Source organism: Mastomys coucha, unplaced genomic scaffold (genome assembly GCF_008632895.1).
Source record: "Mastomys coucha isolate ucsf_1 unplaced genomic scaffold, UCSF_Mcou_1 pScaffold5, whole genome shotgun sequence".
NCBI classification, from domain to species: Eukaryota; Metazoa; Chordata; class Mammalia; order Rodentia; family Muridae; genus Mastomys; species Mastomys coucha.
Window position 1 is genome coordinate 564,077 of NW_022196911.1, and position 24,799 is coordinate 588,875.

At 41.3% G+C, this 24,799-nt stretch overlaps 1 protein-coding gene across 6 annotated transcripts in view; it reads left to right on the top strand.

Annotated features, from left to right (window-relative positions):
• Nucleotides 1-24,799, top strand: part of Plekhg1 (pleckstrin homology and RhoGEF domain containing G1) — a 227,265-nt gene that overhangs the window by 55,876 nt on the left and 146,590 nt on the right. For all 6 annotated transcript variants that reach the window (XM_031353155.1, XM_031353156.1, XM_031353157.1 and 3 more), the window contains exon 2: nt 8,381-8,438. The gene's annotated coding sequence lies outside the window, so the exon portion shown is untranslated. The remainder of the gene's footprint in view (nt 1-8,380; nt 8,439-24,799) is intronic.

Here is a 24,799-nt window from a genome sequence, read left to right on the forward strand (position 1 = left end):
ACTCATCCATTTGGCTAGGCTGGCCAAAAACTGAGCTCCTGGGATCCTCCTTTCTCTCTGCCTTGTTCTCCAACACTGTGGTTACATGTTCATGGCCCCTCTAGCTTCTTTGTGGTTCCAGAAATCTGAAATCCGGTCCTCTGCTTGCATAGCAAGTATTTGACTAATAGAGCCACCTCCGTGGTCCTGAGAAATTTTTAACAGCACACCCAGTTGAATCTTACTCATGTTAAAGAAAATTCGCTGTGTTCCATAACACGGCTCCTTTTCGCCACTTGGCCACAGAGGTTAACTTGCTTCACATCATTGATCTAGTGAACTCTAACTTAGAAAAGATGGTTCTTCAGACATGTGTCTGCTAAGAAAATGGCTATCAAGTTTTGTGGCTCCTCCCATTCCCATGGTATTATGTGTAGACTCTGCGAAAATCTCCCCTCCAAAGCCACCACCTCCCCTTTCCTAAGTCAGACTTTGATCTCTTGACAGTCTTTTCTTACCCACCCTTCTCCTCCACTGCTGTGCTACCAAGACCCTAAGTTCAATACTATGGTTGTACTAGTCTATGTATTCAGAAGCACACGTGGCTTCAGTTGCCTTGGGCTTTGCCTCAAGCTAAATCCACTCTGTCTCACTGGTTGGAAGCTCCCTAAGAAGCACAGATGACACATGGCTGTATCCTTAGTCTCTTTCTTGACAAAGTATCGGTGCTTAAATGTTGGGAATTTTTGAGACATTTTTGGAGTCTGCCATAGGGTACAAAACCAGGAGAGTTCCTAGAAGTCCCCAGACCATCTAGCTTGACATCTGTAGTAGAAACAGCCAGAGAGCCTGTCTTAAACAACTGGGGGTGGGGGGGAATCTCTGACTTTCACATGTGTGCCATGGTATGTGATCACAGACATTGACACACATAAACGGATGTGCACATGCATTCTTGTGCAAACAGAGACAGACAGACAGACAGGCAGGCAGACAGGCAGACAGACAGACAGACAGAGATTAATTTGCTTAGAGCCTTCCTTTTTTGTGGAAATGAGAGAACCCTGCAAGGAGGTCCTGGAAACCCCAGTCCTCATTTCTACACTTGAAGAAATCAACCCATGTTAAGTCAGTTTGTTTACCATTAGTCCATTTTGCAAAATAAATAGAAAATGGCAGCATCCTAATCTGTGACTAGTGTAGCTGTCTGCTTTTCCTTTCCTTTTATACAAGCCCACAGTCAGCATACCATGAACTCTAACCCAGATTTGGGAAGCACCTCTATATTCTTGACTTAATGCCATTCACAGACCCTCCATCAGTTCTACCTGGTACTCTTGGATGAGCCAGGAATTGACATAAACTAGAGGCTGAGCTTGCCTTAAAAGCTCAACTCATTTCATAAATGTTATTTATGTATTGCATGCAGAGCCTGGCGAGGCATGCCAATCTGACACTTAATATCTAAATTGAGTGGCTAGAACCTTCATTTTGACAAATTGTTCCTAATATATCTGTCAAAAATGCCACAGAAAACAATCCAGTTTATTAAAAACTGCTTGATATATGTAGGTTTTCTAAGAATACATCCACTGTACTAAAGAGATGGCCTCCTCAGAGATACTCACTCACTGGGTAATCCCCTGGGCCTGGCACAATGCCTGGCACACATAAAGCATTCACTGCAAAACTGGATTAAGTTATGGGTGAAGTTAATATATATCCCAGTTAGGAGACCAAGAAATATGAGCTCTTAAAAGGTTTCTGCATTTTCTATAGACTCACTTCCAGGTTCTAGATGGCTGGTTAGTTAGTCAGTTTGAAAGTGATCGAAACTCACCAGGTTTCTGTCAAAAGAAAAGCCAGCCAGCCAGAGACATGAAATTAAACACTAAGACTGAAGGAGAAGTATAGAGCTTGTCTCTGGAGGGCTCCGTGGGAGCACAAATATGTGTGTCTGCATGACAGAGCCTAAGCACACTCAAAGAGGACTAATAACACATTATGACATAGTCCATCATCTCTATAGATGAAAAACTTCAAGCACTTGTCAAATGTTCTTATCCCCGAAAGTACGATCGTTTGAATTTCCTACCATACTTCATTCCCATCTACTGTGAATTTTATAGCTGCTGGGTGTCCTTGCTTCTGCCCAAGTGATGTGGGCAAATATTGCCCAGAAGTAGAACTTCCTCCTATGGAAAAAATACTAATAATATCAGTAAGCATTTAAAACAACAAGAAAAAAGAGACAGGAAAAGAGAATATTCTTTGAATTCTACTTATTTTTGTAAATTTTTATTTATTTATTTTAGTTAGTCATTACCCTTGTAGGAAAATCAGGATATCTTTTAGGTGATATGTGTGTGTGTGGGGGGGGGGGGGTATGTACGCGTGCACATGCAAGGTTTGAACTTGGAGCCTTGTATATGCCATATATAACATTAACAACTGGGAAAATAGAAATTTAAGCCACACAGACACCATTTTATTACCCTCTAAGGAGATGGAAATGAAGCATATGGCATCACATGTTGGCTGTACTATTTCATGTGTAAGAACTTGCATATATTCTACATGAAATATAAATCCCTACCATCTGGCTAGAAAGTGGCAGTGTTCAGCATGTGCATGTTGAACAATTCAGCCAGCATGTTGAACAAGGACATCCAGGCAAGAGCAATATAGGATGTCCTAGATGTGAACACAGAGCACGCATGTGATACAGTTTACATTGAAGAAACCCTGAAAACAATTAGAAGACCCCTAAAATAAGTATAAACAGTCATGTCATTGGAACACAGTCTGCCAGCTGTAGCCAGGGCACATCCATCATAGCTATAATGTTGCTACCAGTCATGCTACCAAACATGATTGTGTGGTTTATCGGGGACAGAGATGTTATGATTCAGTGTGACTATAAATAGATCCAGAGTCTAAGTTCTCTCTTGTTCACATATGTGGGAAGCAGGAGAACGTCTGTTTTTCAGGGGAGGCTTCATTGGTTTTAACTGGTCTGACTTGGGCAATGTGACTATACATGAACTAACCAATCACTATAATTAGGGGAATCAATCATAAGTTGATGGCATATTGTGTGTAAAAACTTTATTACACATGAGCTAAGATCAGGGCAAGGAAAATGCTGGTTTATTCAAGGACTATAAAGAGGGTAGCTGGATGTTAGGCATCTGTAACAGCAGATAATATTATTATCCCACCCACTAGAGAGAACATAGTTACATGTTTTAAAAATGCAATGAAGTTGTTCAAAGGACATAGAGAAGCAAGAAAGTGTTGCTGTGTGCAGAGAGTGAGAGACCTCGGAAGACTCACTCCTAAATGAGATGTCTTCATTAAATCCCTCTCCTCAGGGCTCAAGGAACTATGCGGAAGAGGAGGAAGATTGTGAGAGCCAGAGGGGATGGATGACAGTAAGGAAACTGTGTCTTCCAGACACAACAGGACTGACGCACGTATGAACTCACAGAGACTTGTGGCCACACGCACAAGGCCTGCACATGTCCAAACCAGATGGGGTCCTAGCACTGAGAGGGGGAAGTAGACACAAGCTCCCTTGCCTAGCCACGACACTATCTCCAATTGATGGCTACTCGGGAAGAAAAGGATTTTCTTCCAATGGAGAAAGGATTTCTCCAATGGAGATTCCCGGGGTATACAAACAACACTAAGGCTCAACAGTAGATGCCCAACACAAAATGAATTCAACGGTGTTTTTAGACATTTGTTTGTTTGGTTGGTTGGTTGGTTGGTTTTTGATCTCATTGCTTTGTTTGGGTTTTTTGTTGTTGTTTTGCCTTTTACTTTACTTATCTTTCACTTGTGCATTGTGGTTTCTGATTTTGTGTTTTATGGTGTGTGTGTGTGTGTGTGTGTATGTGTGTGTCTATGTGTGTGTGAGTGTGTGTCTTCATCTGTGTGTACATGTTTCTTTTGCTTTTCTTTATTTCTTATTCTGTTTTGCTTGTTTGTTTGCCTGTTTGTTTTCTAAAGAGAGAGAAAGAAGGCATGGCATTAGATGGATGGAGGTGGAGAGAATCCAGGATGAGATGAGAGAGGGAATACCATGATCAGAATCTATTATATGAAATAAAATTTACTTTCAATAAAACAGCAATTAAATAAACAAAGAAAGTTTTTCTATGTTGCCTTAGACCCAAAGTCCCAATATACTTTAGCCATGTCCCCAGATCTTCAGAGACAGATGAGACATTTATGGAATGGTACCCAAGATGGCAGGCTGGGGAAAAAGTAAGACCCTAATCCAAACAGAAAGCCTTTGAAGTTTTATGTGGTCAAATTTTGCATTCCCTCAAATATATGTGTCTACTTGATTAACCCAGGTATTGGTTTATAAATATTTTCTAGAAACTTCAAGGGCTATGGAGATATTTTTGTGGCTGGTTGGTTGGTCAGCTGGGTGGCTGGCTTGCTGGCTAATTGACATTATCACCATTATACACTCTTCTGAAGCTGTCATTTCTGATAGGTCATATGAGTGCCCACCCTAGCTTCATTTCTTTATGCATTGCTTCCATGTGTTTTACTCAAGGAAGTAACAAATCCGTGTGTGGGGCTGTTATATGTCAAATAAGTGACATCTCCTGGCCAATGTGCATACTTTAGGACTTTGCACAAGAATTATATTCTAAGTAGAATTGGTCCTCTTTAAGACCATGCATTAAGAGCCATCTCTACCAAGTCACATAACAGTCCTTTCATTTTGTCCTATATATAAAAAGCAAAGTTGCTTCCTTCCCTGGGCAATTTTGTTAGCATCCATTCTGGACTCTCTAGATTCAATCCTGTGGTTCTCGCCACACAGTGTTTCATCTCATGTCTGAACGTCACCTAAAATTAAGGTAAGCTAGCTTATTTTAGACACCGAAGTCAAAAGGACGTGGTGCTATATTGGACTCACAGTTCCTCTTTATGAAACTAACCCTGACATTTAATTTATTTTTATACATGAACCCACATCACCTGCTTTTGCCTTTGTAACTTACTTTAAACATCACCTTGCTTGCCTTCTAGACTCTAAGCTTAGCATTGTGCTTTGGCCAAAAGCAACTCAGCTGAGGATGATCAGCATTTTCTTATGGCATATATTACATTGATGGCTATTTTACAGCATTTCCCTAACATTCCTTCCGAAGTGTAATGAAGGTTTGTTTTGGTTCTCTTACATCAAATCCTATTTGTATTTAATGCCCTGAGCACACTCCATTAGTGGGTTTTGCGCTTAAGGCCAGATAATCAAATATTCTTGATTTTTTTTAAAATCCCACATTGAATTTATAGAGCAGCCAATGAGGTTCCCAGATATCCACCTATAAATAATCATGGGTGCTTGTAAATGTCCCCTCCCCCACTCGCCTTGTATTCCTATCAGGCCAAAAATACCAGTGTGCTAATTTACCTTGTATTGAATTTCCTGACTATACAGTGTTGCTATTCTTTTGAAAAACAAATGCATCTATACTTTTCTCCATTTCTCATGAAGAAGCTTGTGTTGAACCGAAAGAGATCTGCTACTGCCTTCCATATGTCTTTTATGAGGGTAATTTTCCTGAACAGGTCTCTTTAGGAATCAACTTCATTCTTAGTCTCTTGTGACTGGACATTGCTGTCATTGGAAAAAAACCATGGTTTTTGGCGTGTTGTGTTTCAGATTGTTTTGTGAAATGTCTACACTTTTCTAATATTTATAAAGATATTTCTCTTGGAAGCCGAGCACGGTGGGAAGTAGAGGCAAGAAGGTCAGATCAAGGTCAGATCAAGGTCATTCCCAGTGACATACAGTTCAAAACCAACCCGGGCTACAGAAGACATTTTCTCATAACACGCTGCCTCTGTGGAGGGGTGGGGCAGGAGATATTCCTCTCAGGATTGAGGCTAGATCAGTGGAAGAGCACTAGCCACATGTATATATGAGATGCTGGGTTCCATAAAGTAAACAAACCCTATTGTGCTAAATATTCAACCTTGTCACCTGTATTTGATGGTGACCCATCTGCACGTTGCCTTTCACTGTTGTATAGTGGTCATCTATTCTTTCTTTATATTTAAAGTGTTTCACAAGGCTTTAAAAGGCAGTGGGGGGTATCAATGGAGCACAGTGTGATATGTCTGAGCACCTGCTGTCTATTCATAGTACACGTCTCTGTGTTTAAATATCCATTGAGTAATCTCTGTAATGATGTGTCATTCATTGGAAACTGGGCTGCTGAATGCTCTGCTTGGGATTCTTGTGTCTTACTTAAATCAAGGGAGCTTCTTACTTTTCTTTATACTAGAATCGGTGAAGAGGTTTCTGTTATGTTCACGGAGTAAATTAGACAGCCTCCCTTTAAACTGCTGTTTGGAAATCTTTAAAAGAAACCACATTCATCCATTTTTCAGCATTAATATTTTGGGGTCAGTGCTGATCATTAAATTCACCTTAGAAAGCTGTTCTCCTTAAGATCTTCACACGGATTCCCAAAGATATTTTTCAATACTCTGCATGTTTAAACGTTTTACACGCCTGCGATGCATTCCTTGAATAATTGTATTTTCGTGTTTTTGGTTTTAAGGCTACATTTTCCGAAAACAAGTCTATGTGGTTTCACAATTTGCAAAGAAGCAGCTTTTAATTTTAACTATATATGTGCCCCCACACAGGGTACTTTTCTAACTTAAGTGAAACTAAATATTTAGTTCATTTCTTTGCTTTGTCCAATTTAAAAAAAAATAAAAGGCCATCAGTTACTTGACTCACAGACAAAATGGCATTGTTTTGACTTCCCACATATGAAATAAAATTAACCTAGTCATTCCCCATTTTTAATGACATGAACTAGAATTTCGACTTTTTTTCAAAGGTCTTACAAGTTTGCGTATTTTTTGGACTTTTTGGTTGTCCACTCCTACACCCTCCTTTCTGTGCTGTTACATTTGTACTCTTACATTGTTTTGACATTTCCTTCAGTTGCCAAGGATAATTTCTATCATGCTCATAAAGACATGGAGTTGGGGGACTAGAGACATGGTTCACTGGTTAAGAGCACTGGCTGTTCTTCCAAAAGATCCTGGTTCACTTCCCTGCATGCACGGGATGACTCAAAAAACTTCTGTAACTCCATATACAGAGGATATATGACTCCCTCTTCTGGTTTCTTTGGGTATTGTACACACGTGGTACACATATATCTGTGTAAACAAAACACTATACATGTTAGATAAAAATAATCTTATTTATAAAAAACACATAATTAGTAAGTTTCTAAGTGCTTTTGTTTTTTCTTTAAAAAGTGACACTGGTGGCATCACTTGGACAGCACATATATTGAATCTTGAAACACTGAAATGTCCACAGTTCTTCCTTTTCAAATACAGTGAGAAGACAACAAAAACAAAGACAAAAACAGAACACAAATTCAAAATCTTCTAGCTTACCTTTGGAAGCTGCCACATGGAGATGAAAGCTGGGAAGTATTTGTAGGTAGAGACATGGAGAAGAGCTCAAGGGACATAGGCCGCAGCTTTAGAAGCTAAATCTTAAAGGGAATGCAGCCTCTGAGACTGGCTGATGTTTTTTACTCCTGCTCTGCTTTAAGGCTCAGGCTTTATCTTTCCTCCATTAAGAGAAACACTTCCTGGTTTGTGGGAAATGGTTGAGATTCTTTGCTTTCAGAACTATTGAAAGTTCAAGTCTTGAATTTTCAAAGACAAGAAAAAAAATCAAAGCTAACTAGGCATTTGTATTCTGTCAATAAAGCATCTTATAAGATTTGTGAGTTTTTGATTATTTTAGAATAGTTGTGACATTTTCCTTGGGAAATTTGGGCCCTTTGTCAGCTAATCTTCAAGTTTCTCATCCATCTCATCAATGCTCCATTAAAAGAACATTCTAGGGGCTGAGGAGATGGCTTAGCATGTAAGAGCACTTGTACAGGCACAAAGACCCCAATCAATTTCCCTAGCAAGCATGTAAAAAGCCATGTGTGCCTCTAACCCAGGAGGATCACTCAAGGTCACTGGATTCCTCTCTCAAAACAGTAAAATGGAGGTTGATAGAACAGGACATCCAGTCCCCTCCTCTGACTTGTATCCCTATGCACATATAACACACACAGGCACACCCACATACACACACAGACATGCACATACATATATCATACATGAACACATGCATGCATGCATACATACACACCATACATGCATGCACACACACAGACATGCACATATACACCATACATGAGCACATGCATGCATATACATACACCATACATGCACCCATGCGTGCATGTGCGCACACACACACACACACAGAGATAAAAATAATTCTGAGAAATAGTATCTCTGTAAGCTCAATTTATTTTTTGTGTTTCTACTGCAGGTGAGGACTGATATTAGGAGTTGGGAAGACATCAGAAAAGTGAGCTTTAACTATAAAGGTAAACTGTTTCTGTTTTTCTTTCTTTCCTAGTCCGATGGGTTTGGGGTTTTTTTTGTTTTTTGTTTTGTTTTGTTTTTGGCTACTTGACTGTGAAATATGTCAAAATATTAATATAGTTTATGTTTATTAGATATTTTTATGAATACATACTAAGGCCATTTTAAAATTTCTAAGTAGTTTTTAAAAACTTTTAAAATAGCTTTTAAGTACTTTGCAATCCCAAATAACAACTATTGTTCTGAAAGTATTTGAAATGAGTGACAATGTTTACTTCCCAATAATACACCCAGAAGGTAAAAATGGCGTCAAAAAAAGAACCTATCCTAGCCAGACTGCTTCTTCTCATTAGCCTGCTGCAAACCAATGAGCTTGTGCTCCTTTGAGATGCTTTTCATTGTCCTGGCAAGGTTCTGTTTGTCCTTTCAGCTTTTCTTTCTCAAGGCTTAACAACCCACTCAGAGATTGTAGTGGTTGATGGTACTTGAGTGCTGTAGTTTAAAAGGTGAAGGGAGGGCCAGTGCTTGTTTGGTCTAGGCGCTTGGCTGATCCTTCCTTCCCATACTGTTTGAACTCTCACCACAATTGAGGCTGTTTGTAACGTGAAAAACACCGCTCAATCCCATATCAAAATCCCATAAAATGATAGGAACGTATGAGAATTTTCTAAGCATTGGGTAAGCATAGTGTTCCCGTGTGTGCGTGTGTGTGTGTGTGTGTGTGTGTGCACACGTGTGTGCGTGTGTGTGTGTGCGTGTGTGCGTGTGTGTGGGGGGTTGTTTATACTTTCAATTTTATGAAAAAAAATGAAAGAAAAGAAACTGAACTTCAACAATGTTTTTAAGAGCAGTGGTTCTCAACTTTCCTCATTCTATGATCCTTTAATACAGTTCTTCATGTTGTAGTGACCCCCAACCATAAATTTATTTTTGTTGCTTCTTCATTACTGTGATTCTGCTACTGCTGTGAATCGCAATGGAAATATCTGTGGGTTTTGGATGGTCTTAGGTGACCCCCTGTGAAAGGGTCCATTCAATCCCCAGAGAGGTCATAACCCACACATTGAGAACCACAGGGATAGCTCTTCATCGCTTCAACCCACAAAGTAATAATGTTCCACAGAAGTTGTACACATTTGATGTGCTGAGCATTTCTGGAAGAGTTCAAAGGCGTCAGAAAGACCATCTTTCAGTGGAGGCAAGCCTGTGTCTGAACTCATCAGAGTTCCTGAGGCAATGAGTTGCCCCTGTAGGTCTTCATCATTGTCAGGAAATGTCCTATCAATTATTTTGTTTAACTGTGTCTATCTAGAAGGCTCACTTGGTTAAAAAAAAAAACAAAAAAAAACAAAGGTTTGTGGTCCAAAGTTGGTTTCTCCATTAGGCACAGTGCCCACAGCTACCTATAGTAACCTATGCAAATATTTTAATTAACTTCTTTAAACTATAAGAAAAATAAAAATATATGAAGAAATATATAGTATTGGATCTGAATGACATTTTTCTTGATAGCAACATAACTAAGATACATCATTTTAATAATTTTTTATGAAAGAAGGAAGACAAGAGCCAACATGCTCAAAGCCTACAGGACCCACATGACCCCAACCTGAGTCACACTCAGACCCAACATGTTTGTAAGAGTCAGTCATTTTGTGGTTTTGTTTGATATGGAGTAGAAATTTTCTTTAAAAGAAGATTTATTATTTATGCACATGCATATAGATCTATGTAGGTTTATATATACCATGTGCAACAGGTTACATGTGGAGGCCTAAAGATGGCTGAACCGGCTGAAGCTGGAGTCACAAGTGGATGAAAGTACCTGATGTAGGTGCGGGGACCTGAACCCAGGTTCTCTCCAAAAGTAGTGAGTGTTCTCACTGCAGATCTGTCTCCGGCCCCTTCGTCTTCATCCTGGTCATCTTCTTCCTTCTCGTTCTTCCCCTCTTTCTCCCCCTCTTTGTCCCCCTCCTCCTATTCTTTCTCTTCTTCCTTTTCCTCCCCTCCTCTTCCTCCTCCCCTCCTCCTCTTCCTCCTCCTCCACCTCCTTCTTTGAAAGGATTATGTTCTCTGTAAATGAATCTGTACATTTTCTTCTTAGAGTGATACTTGGCTTTGTAACAAAGACAGAAAAAATGACATTGATACATTAGATAGTTGTGATTATTAAATAACTATTTTCCCATCTGGACACCCATAGATATTGTTTGCTTTGCGATATAATGCAGACAGTAAGAGAAGAGAGTGACACTTAACTTGAGGTCCCTTGGTTAGTTAACCTTAGCTATATGTCACTGAAGGCTTATGCTCCTTGGGAAATGTTGGCTTACTATGCCTTCTTGCTGCTGTTTTGGGGAAAGGAGTCCACAACTGCAGTTTTGGTGGTAGAGATCTATATGACCAAGTGCAAGCACATTTGGGTGTCTGTGACTCATCCGGTTTCATTTACTTTCAAAGCCGCATTCTGGTTTCATAGAAACTAATTTTGTTTGTCTTCAACTTGGGTGCCTACCAATGATGCAGAGACCACCTCCTCAGAGCTGCTTGCTGAGTCAAAGTAAGTTCGTTGACTATCTGGGGAAGTTTTCTTTCACAAAGATGAGCTCCCTGAAGACTGCGGTCTTTATGTGTTATGCTGGCTGCCCTAGACCTTAGGAAAAAACAGACCTATAAGAGGAGGTCAAATGTTTCCTGGAAGAATGAGATAATTTCCTGCTTTAGAAAAGTCAGGCCCTGCTCTGAAATAGCCTGCTGTGAATGCAGTAGCGAAGAGCACGGTCAGCCTTTGTTCTACGACACCAAAGGGCTTTGGCAGGCACGCAGAAGTGTATGTGGTCCCTTAGGAAAGAACAGGAACTTGGGAGCCAGGTGTTTACACAGCACAGTGCTGTCCTCTTGGGGGCAGCACTTTATGTCTTGTGCTCCTGTCTGACAATGCGGTTGCTCCTTAAACTGAACGAGAAGGGTCAGAGAATTGTAGACAGATGCGTTGCCTCTTTCTAGCTTCTGCAGACGGAAGACTAGGAAATGAGACGACTGACCATGATTGGCAAGATTGGATTAGGCAATTCTAATGTACAGAAGCTTCAAATGTCAGAGAAGGACAGGTCTGGTTTGTTTACTTGAGGAGAACCTGAAATGCATGTTCTTTCTATTGGCATAATATGGATGTATGTGTTCAGTACAACAACTACATTTTTAGGGGCCACCACAAAAAAACAGCAACAACAAAAAGCACAATCCCTGTCCCTGTGGGTTATTTCCTCCAGCTTCTTGTTTATGATTTCTCCGGCCTAGGATATTTGATGAAATAACATTGGAATGGAGATACTGTAAAAGTATGAGGCTAAAGAGGGGCCTAAGGAACAGAAGCATGCCCCTTACTGTGGCAAGGTCACACTGCGTATCTTTTTTTTTAAAAAAAAAAAATATATATATATATGTATAGATAGATAGATAGATAGATAGATAGATAGATAGATAGATAGATAGTAATATCAGACACACCAGAAGAGGGTATCAGATCCCATTACAGATGGTTGTGAGTCATAATCTAGTCACTAGGAATTGAACTCAGGTTCTGGAAGAGCACTCAGTACTCTTAGCCACTGAGCTATCTCTCCAACCTCACACCAGGCATCTCTTCTGCTGGCATTTTCTGAGCCCCTTATACTATTGAGTTGAGTAACTCAACTCTGGCCAGAGAACTCCTTTTCAGTAAAGATGCCAAAGGTTCCCCACAGATTCCCCACAGCACAGCTGTGACTGTGGTCAGCAGTACCCATGATCCCACCATGCACTGGGATCCTCTCCATCATTTCTTATATCCCTGTATGAGGGATTCCCCCATCATGAGAAGGAGGACCACTCACTGAGCCGGCCCCAGGTCAGTAGCATCCACTAGGATACCTCAGAAACCAATAATAGTCCTGTAGCTGACGTCCTTGTGGGATGTGAATTGTAGCTTTTTAAGCACTAAAATTTGCACACAGTTTGGTGAAAGTATGCTGGGAATAAAATAAACCCTGCATGCCTCGCAGGTCTTGTAGGTGACCTTGCTACTATGTCCCAGGGCCTGTAAGTATCCGACTCAGGGTTGATTGATTTGTCGGAAGTCAGCTAATAAAACAATAATCAGTGTCTACATCATTAATGATTCATATGATGAATAAGTAACTCATTGTATCAGACTAGACATTGCCGATATGGCCATCCGGTAGAATTCTTGGCAGACTGCAGGAGCACAGGAACCAGAATGCAGCATGCAACCCTTAAAAGCCACGGAGGCACTTTTCTTCAATCCCTCGCAAAGCGAGATCTTCCACCTTTCTCTTGGCCTGACCTGACAGCATTGTAATGATGATTTCTTAAAATATATAAATATTAAAAATATTACACAAACTAAATGTAGTAGCTATAAAAAAATCCAATAGAATTACATCATTCAGAAAACTATCCAGGTTTGACTTTTACCTACACAGCGGGCATCTGGTTTTCGTTAACATGGATTTGTAGGAACTTTGCATGCAGAAGCTGGGTTACAGCCTGCCTCGTTGTAGACTTTTCAGTTATGGCTGGGGAAGGGTGCGAGGAGACCACTGAGTGTTCTTCACAAGAACAAAATGTAAGTTTAAAATGGACACGTAAGTTTAACGTTCTCCATTCTTTTGAACTTTAAATTTGCGTGGAGCACTTATCCTTTGTGTTGTCTGTTTCTATCCTCTGCAGCGTTTGTCTTAGGCTTGCCCCTGGACTCGGGGAAGAGTCGTCCACTAGAAATACTGCTTAAGTGCTTGGGACTTTATGGTGTGGCTTGGTGGTAGACCACATGGCTGGCATGCACAAGGTCCTGGGTTTGAATCCCAGCAACACCAAAAACAAAACAATCATCATCTTCTATGGGGAATATCCTCCGGGCTGGGAGGCTAATGCCTCTTGCTATCCCTGGCTTTGAGAATCATAAATTATGGTGATAGGTTTTGGGGGAAGTCCAGGATGGGGGAAAGGGAAGGGATTTTATAATTTCATGGTCAGGTAAGTGAAATGTATATTAAAATCAGTTCCCTTTTCTGCTTCTCTCTACCGTGCTGCCCTGAACTGCCTGTGCTAAACAAGAAGGTGCTATAGAGATGTCAGCTTACAGTTCCTCGGTCCAGGCACTTCTCCACACAGTTCCTCCTTTTTAACCCATTTCTATGCTGCTCAGTGGACCCGTTGTGCTTGTTACAATTCAAGGTCATGCTCCAAACAGACCCAGAAATGTGCTCCAGGAAGAAGTTGAGCTGAATCAAAGCAGTCATGGTGGTGGGGAATGGATAGTTGGATGGCAAAGCTCTACCCAGCAGCTAGCTCCCTTTAATCTCTACTGGACAACCAATGATGGAGAGACTTCCCTTTTTACCTAAGACTGGCCTCATTTTCCACATGTCAAATGTGAGAGGCATCTGGAAACATTTAGCTAAGCTACTGACTTCAGCAGCTGTGAAGGGTGGCATTCAGCCATCTCAGAGTCTAAGAGACAGTGTCCTCTTGCAACCGAAGTTCATCCAAATCTGATGCCACTTTACAGAGCCCAAATGATTTCTTCTTCAGCTCCTAGGTAGAGATGGTGTAAAATTACTTGGCGTGAGTTGTTATGGATTCCATGTTGTAAGTGACCTGATTTTACGACTGTCAATCCCTTCTTTATACTAAACACTGAGTTAAATATGAGAAAGATCCCAAGACAAGAATGGTATTTTCCATCCATGGCGAGGTTAGAGAGTGAATCTGGGTCATGAGGGGGAACACATGTCCACTCATGACCTTTCCATGAAGCAGTGTGTGATAAAAGAAATTAGAAGTTAATCAGAAAAGGAGTATCAATTAAAATTTAACATCAACAGTGTCAGAAAGACACCTGAACTGTCCTCAGATGTGAGCTGCTTATTCATGAATGTACTTATATCCTTGGAAATGAGCAACTTTCTGTTGGTCTGGCCCGGAGCTGTCGATTAAATCGGAATTACTTTATCCTGGTTCCTGACCCTGAGATCCTTCTCTGTTTTACCTGTCATTCAGAAAGAACCATTTATGGCTTTCCTTGTATTAGTGAACCGAGTTTTCTCTTTTTACTTCTTTGCTTTTAATGCATGGTGAAGCTACGGTATGAGTGAAACTTAGTGTGCTACTCAGTTGTTTTACCCAGATACAAGGGCACTGAGTTTTAGAAAGCCCGAGAGAGTGTCATGTGCAGTTCTGCATGGGATGGTGGTGGACCTTAAGGAAGGAAGTTTCCTGGTTTTGACACCTGCAACCAATGTGACCTTGCATAGACCTGCTTAGGGCCTTGATGAGTAGCCATGCTAATAGGCATGGAGAGGTCATCACCCGAGTGTCAAAAGAACCAGATGCATCCACTGGACCTAGAGCCGCTCTCCACAGCTGAAGATAACAAACAAATCCAGGCCTCGACCGACTAGCTGTTATACTTGAAAACAAAAAATAAAAAGAACGTTGTAGGAGCCGTTAGCTAGATTCAGATGCTCTAGAAAGCAATAAAACAAGATCACTAGACGCGGCTTTAGGGAATCGAGGCCTGTGATTTTGGCGGAGCAAAAGCCGATATCACCTCCTCCTCGCGCCCCTTTCTCTTATCATTCCTGAACCTAGCCACGCCCCATGCCCCGCCCTTCCCCCCTCTGCTCCGCCCCCCACGTCCAGTGTCCACAGGGCATGAGCTTTTTTAGTAATCTGTGACTTGTTCCTCTCACTATCCCAAGCTTCCTGGATGATGCCTGTTGCGAGAAAAGTCTGTGCTGTAGGAAAGTTTAGAGTTACAGCAAGGCAGCGCAAGCCACCATTGTGGTAGAAGTTCAAAAGACGCGGGATTGCAATTGATCTCAAGCCCCGAATTAAGTCAACTATTTTCTTTTAATATTCTTTGTTTCTTCAAAATGCAGGATCTGTTTTCATCCACTGTTGTAACTTCATATGTATGCCTTTGATTTAGGAAGCATAGTCATTCAGAGGGGAGTGGAGTTTAGTCATTTCCCAGGTTCTCAGGGATGGAATATCAGAGCTGCCGCGTTTTAGCCAAACCTTCCACACATCATGTTTCTCAGGTTTTCCCCTTTCTCCCTAATCCCCGGCGTTCATTTCTAATCCTTTTTCCGGGTATTTTTCTAGAGATCTCCCAGAATCTTCTGGGATCATGTCTTCTTCCAACTGCCTCACTCCCCCACTCCCCTCTTGGGGGAAGTGAAGATATTTTGCACAGCCTCATTATTCAAGGCAAATGGGAGCCTTCTTTCTCCCTGTCCTCAGGACCAGTGTTCCCACCAGATCTTACTAGATTTACCTCCTCCTCCTCCTTTTCCTATGATTCTCATTTCCACTGCCTTCATAAAGGATAAAATGAGCATTTAACCATTTACCACAAGCTACATACTGTTTGTGTTATCTGATCAGAGTCTTTTAGCCTTGCACAATTACACCCATTATTGAATGATTACAGGGTAGAGGGAATTTTTGTAAGCAGTATAAAATCAAAAGAAGAGTGACTGTGTGAGTATGTGTGTGTGTGTGTGTGAGAATGTGTGTGAATATGTGTGTGTCTGTGTGAGAGTGAGTGAATGTGTGTATGCATGTGTGAGTGTGTGTGTAAGTGTGTATGAGTGAGAATTGTGTGAGGGTGAGTGTGTGTGTACGAGTGTGTGTGTGCCTGAGTGAGTGTGAGTGAATGTGTATGTATGTGAATGTGTATGTTTGTGTGTGAGTATGTATGTATATGAGAGAGGGAGAGAGCATGTGTGTGTTGTGTGTGTGTTATGTACTAGGGATAGAATCCAGGACTAATACACTCTAAGCAAGTGCTCTATCACTAACAAACATCCCCACCCCCACCCCTCCTCTCACCCCAGTCACCCCTTCATCCTTGGTCTTCTGTTTAAAAGGGAAATGCCTAAATCTAACTCCAAGAGCGGCATCCTTGTCTCTGCTCTGAAGTCACACAGCGCAGGCAGGCCACAATGCTGCACAGATTCCATGGTAGACATGGTCTCTGTTTTTCTCTAGTGTCCTGAACTCATACTTCCCCCAGCCCTTCTGTCTACCACCCCTGCAATATCCTAAGTGCAGTGCTGATGATTCATATCTGGTCTGAAATTCACAACAATCTGTTGTTACTTGTCCAACATGTTGTTTTATTTTTGAGACTGGGTCCTGCTGTACAGTCCAGACCAGCTTGGAGTCACGCTTTCTTATCATAATCTCCTCCTTTGCACCACAGACACTTCCTCCGTGTGTGTGTGTGTGTGTGTGTGTGTGTGTATGTGGGAGGGGCACATTGTGTCATTGTGCCATTGTGCCACCTCCATGCAAGGGGCACATTGTACTATTGTGCCAGGAACACAGGCGGCTCTGGGTACAGCTGGACCTGAATCTGTCTCTCTAACTTACAGGGAAGCCTCAGACAGATGATTGGCCACCCACACTCCCAAGAGCCTGATAATGAACTTGCCTTTCCGAGCTGCAGCAGGGAAGAGGGAGCACGTGCTGGAGCCTGCTGTGGGGAGGATGTGGCCTTGGCAGCTTCAGTAGGAGCTGTAGACCAGCAGCAGTGGCTAGACTATCCCGCCTTTCAAACTTGGTCAGTTTCCTTCTAAGTTTAAGTTGCTCTGGCCTGATTTTATCTCTCGTGTCTCTAAGGTGCCAGATCACTTCACCAATGAAGGATTCACTTAGCAATTTTAATCATGTGTTGTCGCCTGTCTCTAAAGAGTCTATAAATCCTTCTTGAAATGCCTCTCTGAGTGGCTTCTCCCCTTCCTGTCCTAATGGGCTCAGACCACTGGATGGCAGAATGAGGCCCTTGGCAGGGCACACAGCCCAGTGCCTTCTGTGTAACTATTCCTAGCATATAAAATGTATTTTTAAATACCAGCTAGCCCAAGACCATCAGAGGTAAAATAAATAAAAAAACTTGGATGTAAAGTTGTAGATTATAAAAGACATTCATACCTATATTAGTCTACATTTTAGGGCTTCTGTAAAACAGATTTTTTTTTTTAAAATGAGGGATATATTTTTTTTATTAATGTTCATTTGTATTCATAAGAAATGATAAGCGGGCTGGAGAGATGGCTCAGTGGTTAAGAGCACCGACTGCTCTTCCGAAGGTCCTGAGTTCAAATCCCAGCAACCACATGATGGCTCACAACCATCCATAATGAGATCTGATGCCCTCTTCTGGTGTGTCTAAAGACAGCTACAGTGTACTTACATATAATAAATAAATAAATCTTTTAAAAAAAAAAAGAAATGATAAGCTGTTTGGTTTTCAGTGCAGGGGCTTTCCAAGACTATGCCCATCAACAGTGTGATTAGCCCAGATTTCTCATTCTTGATCTTGCAAGTTCCTCATCCTTCATACAGCAGAGCAAATATAAGACTCTAGCCACTGCAGCGTCCCGTGTTTCTGAGCTAGCAATCTTTTAGGGTCTGGGTAGCCATCAAATGTGGCTCTGTTTGTAGCCATGTGTTCTCAGAGCCATTCTAAATTAGATAACATGCTGGTTTCTCATCATTGTTATCTTCTAGGACTCAACTTTTTCCTCCATGGTTCTATTTTGCTTCTCATCTAGAAAAGTTTTCTTCCCTCCCCTCCTAACAGAATTCTTTTGACGAGTCTGGTGGAGAACCTGGTCTGAAAACATACACCCCTGCAAAGGTGTACTAGTCTTTTTCAAACAAAAACAATAGTGCTGTTCATTATAGGGTCCCTGGCTTTGCTTAGTGTCCTCGCATCCATAGTCAATGTTTAAAATCCCAACCTATATAGTTCTAACATGATTCTCTCTTAATCAATGTGGGGATTTGCAGTAAAAATCTGGGGCACATGCCATCATGTTTGTTCCTTTCTGAAGCCCACGGATTTGTCCAAAGTCTATTTCTAAACAAAATACTTTTTATTAACTTAAAAATATTCTGTCTCTATAGGAAAGGTTATTTGTTGAAATATTTGCCCGGGGAGACTAGAAGCCCCCTTGATCTGCCAGGCTTAACGTTGCTAAATTGAACCACACTGCAAGATCCCTCAAGGAGCTCCTCCCTGGAGAACGGCTTCCTTGCTTATTGGGGTCATGGAGGAAAGGGAAACCCTATGCCCTGTGAAAGAGCTCCCTCCTCACGATGAGTGAATTCCTTGAGTAGAGACGTCACAAGACTGACTACCTGGGTACTTTCTGTAGATCAAGTCTTAGAGTAGAGATGAGTAAACTTTAGGGTGCTGTGGTTCAGCAGGGAGCGACGCTGCAGACCCGGAAGACCTGAGTTCGATTCCTAGATCCCACCAGGTGGCAGGAGAGAACAGACCCGGAAGACCTGAGTTCGATTCCTAGATCCCACCAGGTGGCAGGAGAGAACAAACTCCGAAGAATGGTCTTTGACTCCTAAATGTGAGCTGTAGCATGTGTGTGCCTGCACCCACACATAAGTAAATGAATGAATGAACAGATAATACATTTTTTTTTAAATGCAAACGTTTGGAAAACAGTTGCATAGTCACCCTGAAGATGTGGCTGGGAAAACTGGGAAGGGATGAGGACTCAGTCACTCAAACCGTGTGTGTGTGTGTGTGTGTGTGTGTGTGTGTGTGTGTGTGTATGTGCATACCGCCTAGTAGATGCAGCTGATCTTCAGCCTGAGCCAGTGTTGTTTTCCAAAAATTCATTTGCAAACCATTTTGGAGTATATTCAAGCTGTGTGCAGCATGACTTCGGACAGATTAAGACTCTTTAACCATGCCATACCTGAAATGTTGGAGGGACATGAAAGGGGTTGGAATGTACCGTTATTAATACTCTTTCATTGTTCCATGGCCAATTGAAATGCTGGCATTTGTGGGCTTTTACAGTGTGACATTAATATGGTGTAATGTGGCATAAGCATGTAGTATTAGGCCCTAGATATTACCATTGAGTCTGAGAGATATACTTATTAGCTATGACATATAGTAATGTAGCAATGAGTTGAACCTATGTGAAAATGACTCAGAGAGCCTTACCTACAAGTCCTAGGAATAAGAGAAGCATTTTTTTCATTATATAGCACTTTAAAGTTCTGCAGATGTTGATGTGTTATTCTAGTTTTAGTTCTGAAATCCTTTTGGGGTCCAGATGCAAATGTGTTTATGTACATAGGGGAAAAAGCTGAGGAGGAAAGCCTTGAAATAAATAGTAAGATAAAGCCCGAATCCTGAGAAGAAGATGAGGGGATAATCAAAATGGCGGCCTCCGAGACCATCCATCTTAGGGAGAGAAAGAGAGAAATATTGTTCATAGGAGTGTTGTATTTCTTATTAATGGGTCCTTCTTTGTCTAAGTTAGGCTTCCTGTTGCTGTGACAAAACCCTATCATAATTGGAGGACATCATAACAGGAACTCAAATGAGGCAGGAACCTGGAGGCAGGAACTGATCCAGAAACCATGGTGGGGTGCTGCGGACTGGCTTGCATCCCCTGGCTTGCTCAGCTTGCTGTCTTATAGAACCCAGGACCACCAGCCCAGGGATAGCATCCTCTACAATGGGCTGGGCCCTCCCACATTTGATCACTAATGGAGAAAATGGCTCCAGATCTTACGGAGGCATCTCAACTGAAGCTTCCTCCTTTTGGGGAGCTCTAGTTTGTGGATCAAGCTGGCTTAAGACTAGCCAGCGCAGTCCCCATTCACAAATCCTGCTGCAGTCCAGCCTTCAAGTATCACCTGCATGTTTATGTGGTAAAGGCTTGGTCTCTGTGGAGGTCCTGTTCACTGGGGGAAGGGAGCAGTGTAGAATTTAATAGGTGAAGCCTAGAGCAGGTCTTTCAGACTATGGAGTGTGCTGTTGGAAGAATAACAACATTCCAGCCCCTTGTCTCCTCTGTTTCCCCTTGTGCTCCTGTTTGATACCTCAAGCTGCCTCACCACAGGCCTTTAACACAATGAAACCAAGCCACACCCACACCTCTGAAATTGGGAGCCAAAACAGATGTGCCCTCCCCTTCCCATAAGTAAATTGTCTTAGGTATTATCTGCATTGGTAGAAAGTAAACCAGCATGTATTCCAATGGGGATATGAAACAGGTGGATAATGTTAGCTTGAATGTTATAAGTTGAGATCTTTGCCTTTTTCTTCTCAGACTCCTAATATTCCTGGCTATAGTTAACTCTTTAAGTACATTGTTCTAAAAGTATTGGTGACTTATGGTTAGCAAGGTGAGGAATATTTCCTCCCTCCCTTTCTCCCTCCCTCCCCCTCCCTCTCCCCCTTCTATCTGTCTCTCTGTCTCTGTCACTGTCTCTCTCCCTCTCTTACACTCACACACACATACACACATCACTGAAATCTGGAACACATTTTTCCATACAACCATTTACTAAGATTTGGAACATTATCCACTTTACAATTGATTCTGTCTGTGCTCTTGACAACTGGGAAGAGAGTAGTGAAGAGCTAAGTTCTCAGGGGGCATTTTGAGCTTTTCTTTTTTCTTTAAGATTCAGCAAACTCTTCCCCTATGCTGTTTATCTAGAGAGAAGTCTTGACTGGGCATTCTTTAGACTAAACATTTTACAACTTCCCATGCTTTACGATTTCTTCTTAGGAAGAGAGCTTTATTGCCGGAGAAACTTAGGAAAAAGATGCTCACGGGTCACTTCACAGGAGAGAAGATACTGTTGTGACATGTTAAATGTGATTATTTTTCTTTTCCCCATGACCATTCTTCTTATGATCTTTAAAGACAGTAAGAAAATCTTTTCTTCTGGTTATTTTGATAACTCTTCCAAAACCTAATTCAGACTTGTAATTTCAAAGTTCATCCATAGTTTGTGAATATTGATTTTACACATCACAAATGCTTATGTGAGGAGAATTATCATCCCTACCTTATTTAGGCTAAAGCATTAGAGGCAAGTTAGTTTTATTTATTCATCCACACCCAGATCTAAATGCATGGATTCAACCAACTGTGGATTAAAAATATTTTTTAATTGCACTATATAGCATATGCAGGCCTTTTTGTTGTTATTCCACTGATAATACTATATAGCATCTATGTGTATAATGTTTACATTTTATTGGATGGCAATATAATATATATTGAGATATTTAAATGTACAATAAATAAGTGAGATAATTCCAAGTATATAGATTAGTTGTATAGGCTACATGCAAATCCCATGACATTTTTACATAAGGAACTTGATATCCTTAGATATAAGTTTCTGCAAAGATCTCAGAACCAACCCCATAAATACCAATGCACAAAACTCTGAGCAAATGTTTAGTAAATGGACCAGATGATGTGGTCTCTTGATTCAGGAAAATGTGACTCACAACTAACTCAACATCTCAGAGTCAGAGCATATGACATACTTGTGTCCTAAAGAGATTTTGTGAGCTAAAGATGTCACTCAGTGGTACAATACTTGCCTAGCATGTACGAGGACCTGCATTCCATCCCAATACCAAACCCAAAAATCAAAACAAATAAGCAAAACACACACACACACACACACACCATACATATACACACATATACACATATATATACACATATGCATATGCACACATAGACTTGCATACACATAAACATGCATACACACACATTTATACACATGCACATGCATGCACACATATGCCACATAAACATAAACATGCATATATACACATACATACAGACATGCACTCATTCACAATATATACGTGTACAAACACACATATAAACATACACACATATACAGACATATACACACCATACACACACACACATACATGCATATACACCACACACCACACACATCTACACATACACAGCACAAACACACACATACACTTGTACATACATAACATAGATACATTCACACACATACTCACACCACACACATACATATACATTTACAGACATACACACACACATACACATGTATACACACAGACACATATATATACACATTCACACACATACGTATGCATACACATACACACAAGTGGATTTTATTCTCACAGATCACTATACATTCAGAAAGAAAAACTAGAAATGTGGAAACCTCTTTCTAGCCTACTAGTTTAAATTCCCACTGAAGAGATGGTGGTGTTCACTGATTTAGTGACTCACAAACATTATAAAGGATTCTCCCTAGTTTTCTGCTAAGCCATGCTTAGAGTTGACCTTTTTTTCAGGTTGACTCCCTTACATGGCCATACAATAACTGTTGAATGCAAATGAACACATTACCAAGTCCATCTATACCAGGAAAAAAGGAGGTCCTGTCCCCTGGGGCACAAAGTAGGAACTCTTCTTTCAAACTGATAAGGCTGTGACAGTGAAGAAGCCATGCAGAGTGGCTTAAGCTAGTCACAATCCTTGTGAAGAGCTGGGGATGTGTGAGCCACACTTCACCACATGACTGTGAGGAAAGGATGTGTCAGGGAAAGGGTAGTGGGTTATTCATCCCATGTGATCAACCAAGGACATCCGTTAGAGTGGAGACATTACATTTAATTGTTGTATTCTTTTTTATTTCTAAATAAAACATAATATGTAATATAATCTGTCAGTGCCTCACTCCCATCCCTACCTAATGTTGCAAACTCTCTGTTATGTTTTAAACTTTGATGGGGAACATATCTCCTCTTATGACCAAGTATAATGTCACCTTTATCTTATGATCAAAGTAGTTGCAGGCTCCTTGAACAGAAGGTACCTCAAATATAGCTATTACTGTATCCAGAACCTATTGTACCAAGAGCCTGCCCCAGGCCAGCTAAGTTTTGTTCTTTGTGACCTGTGCCAAAGCCAACCCATATGTCTTGTGTACAACTGGGGTGATTCTTCACAGGGATATCTAATGATAGCCACCATCAGAAGGGCTCTCTATTCATCTATTTTGGGGATTTGGGCATAGGCCATGGGAACAAGGATCAAAGCAGGAGATAAATCATGAAGCTTCTGGGGTTGGTTGGAGGCTACTGGCTCAGAACATGAGGTAGAATGAGGTTGCAGCCCAGGACAGACTCGTTGTCGTGTCTTCGGTCTGTGTCAGCACCTCATGACCCTATCTTTCCCGCCTGATTCTCTGCTGATGGGAATATCCATTCCAGACTCCAGACACCAGGTCTGGGCTCAAAGTGATTTAGGAGATAGCCCTACAGGTCGGAAATTATTCAAGAAAGCAGCAGTGTTTCACACCCATCCATGGGAGGACAAAACAGTTGTCTCCCATCCCCAGTGATTCATATTATTAGATGGCACTAATTATTATTAGAAGGCACTAAAAATTGAACTTTTCTTCCAGCCAGCCAATGCTCTAATGTGTTGGTTCAGTCACTAAAGTTGAGGTTGGAGATTTGGCTTCTCCTTCTGTTGGACCATGTTGTCTCAGTTTCCTGAATGGACTCATGCAAGCTGCTGCAGACAGGTTGTTGTTGCCCCTTGGCTATAAAATACCACACACTGTCCAACTCTTCTGCTATTAAGGTTTGGCAAAGGGATGTGGACTAAGGGAGTGTGGAAAGACCTCCCTTGGAATTCACTGAACGGGCAAGAAGCACAGTTAAGGCTGAAGGAAACTGAATACAGCCATCCTCTCAGTGGCCTTTCTGCTTCCAAAGCTGATGCAGAATGGTTCTCCAATAGGTGATCAACACCACCCACTTTTCTTTCTTTAAAGTCACAAGTGGGTCTTATCTGAACAAGAACCTCCTGTTATAAAGCAAATATAGGGGCTGGAACGATGGTTCATCAGTTAAGAGCAGTTAAGGACCTGGGTTTGGTTTCCAGCACCCACATGACAGCTTATAACCCTCTGTAACTTCAGTTCTAAGGGATCCAATGCCCTTTTCTGACTTCTGTGAACACCAGGCACACATATGGCCTACATACAAACATGCAGATAAAACACTCATGCATATAACATGAAGTAAATAATTTTTTTTTAAGCAAACAGAACAGCAGAGATCTGTGGTTCATTTGGAGTCTTTCCCCCATTGTAGATTCTGGGGGAAAAAAAAAAGTTAGGTAAATAACATGTAGCTTCCTGAACGGAATATATTAAAAGGATTAGATGGTCCACTTTCTGCAAGTTGATGGAGTTGTTATCTGAAATCAACCAAGACACCCAAGTTGGACTGGTGCCCAGTCTGAAATCTAGTTAGGCCCACCCCTCACAGACATATCCACAGGCCAATCCAATGTAGATCATCCCTCATTGAAATTCTTCTCAAGTGATTCTAGGTTGTGTCAAACAAGTAAAGTTAACAATCACAGTGGGTTATTTAAAATTAATTAACTACATCAGTCTGTTTAAAACTTGGAGTCCGAGCCTTTAAGTCATC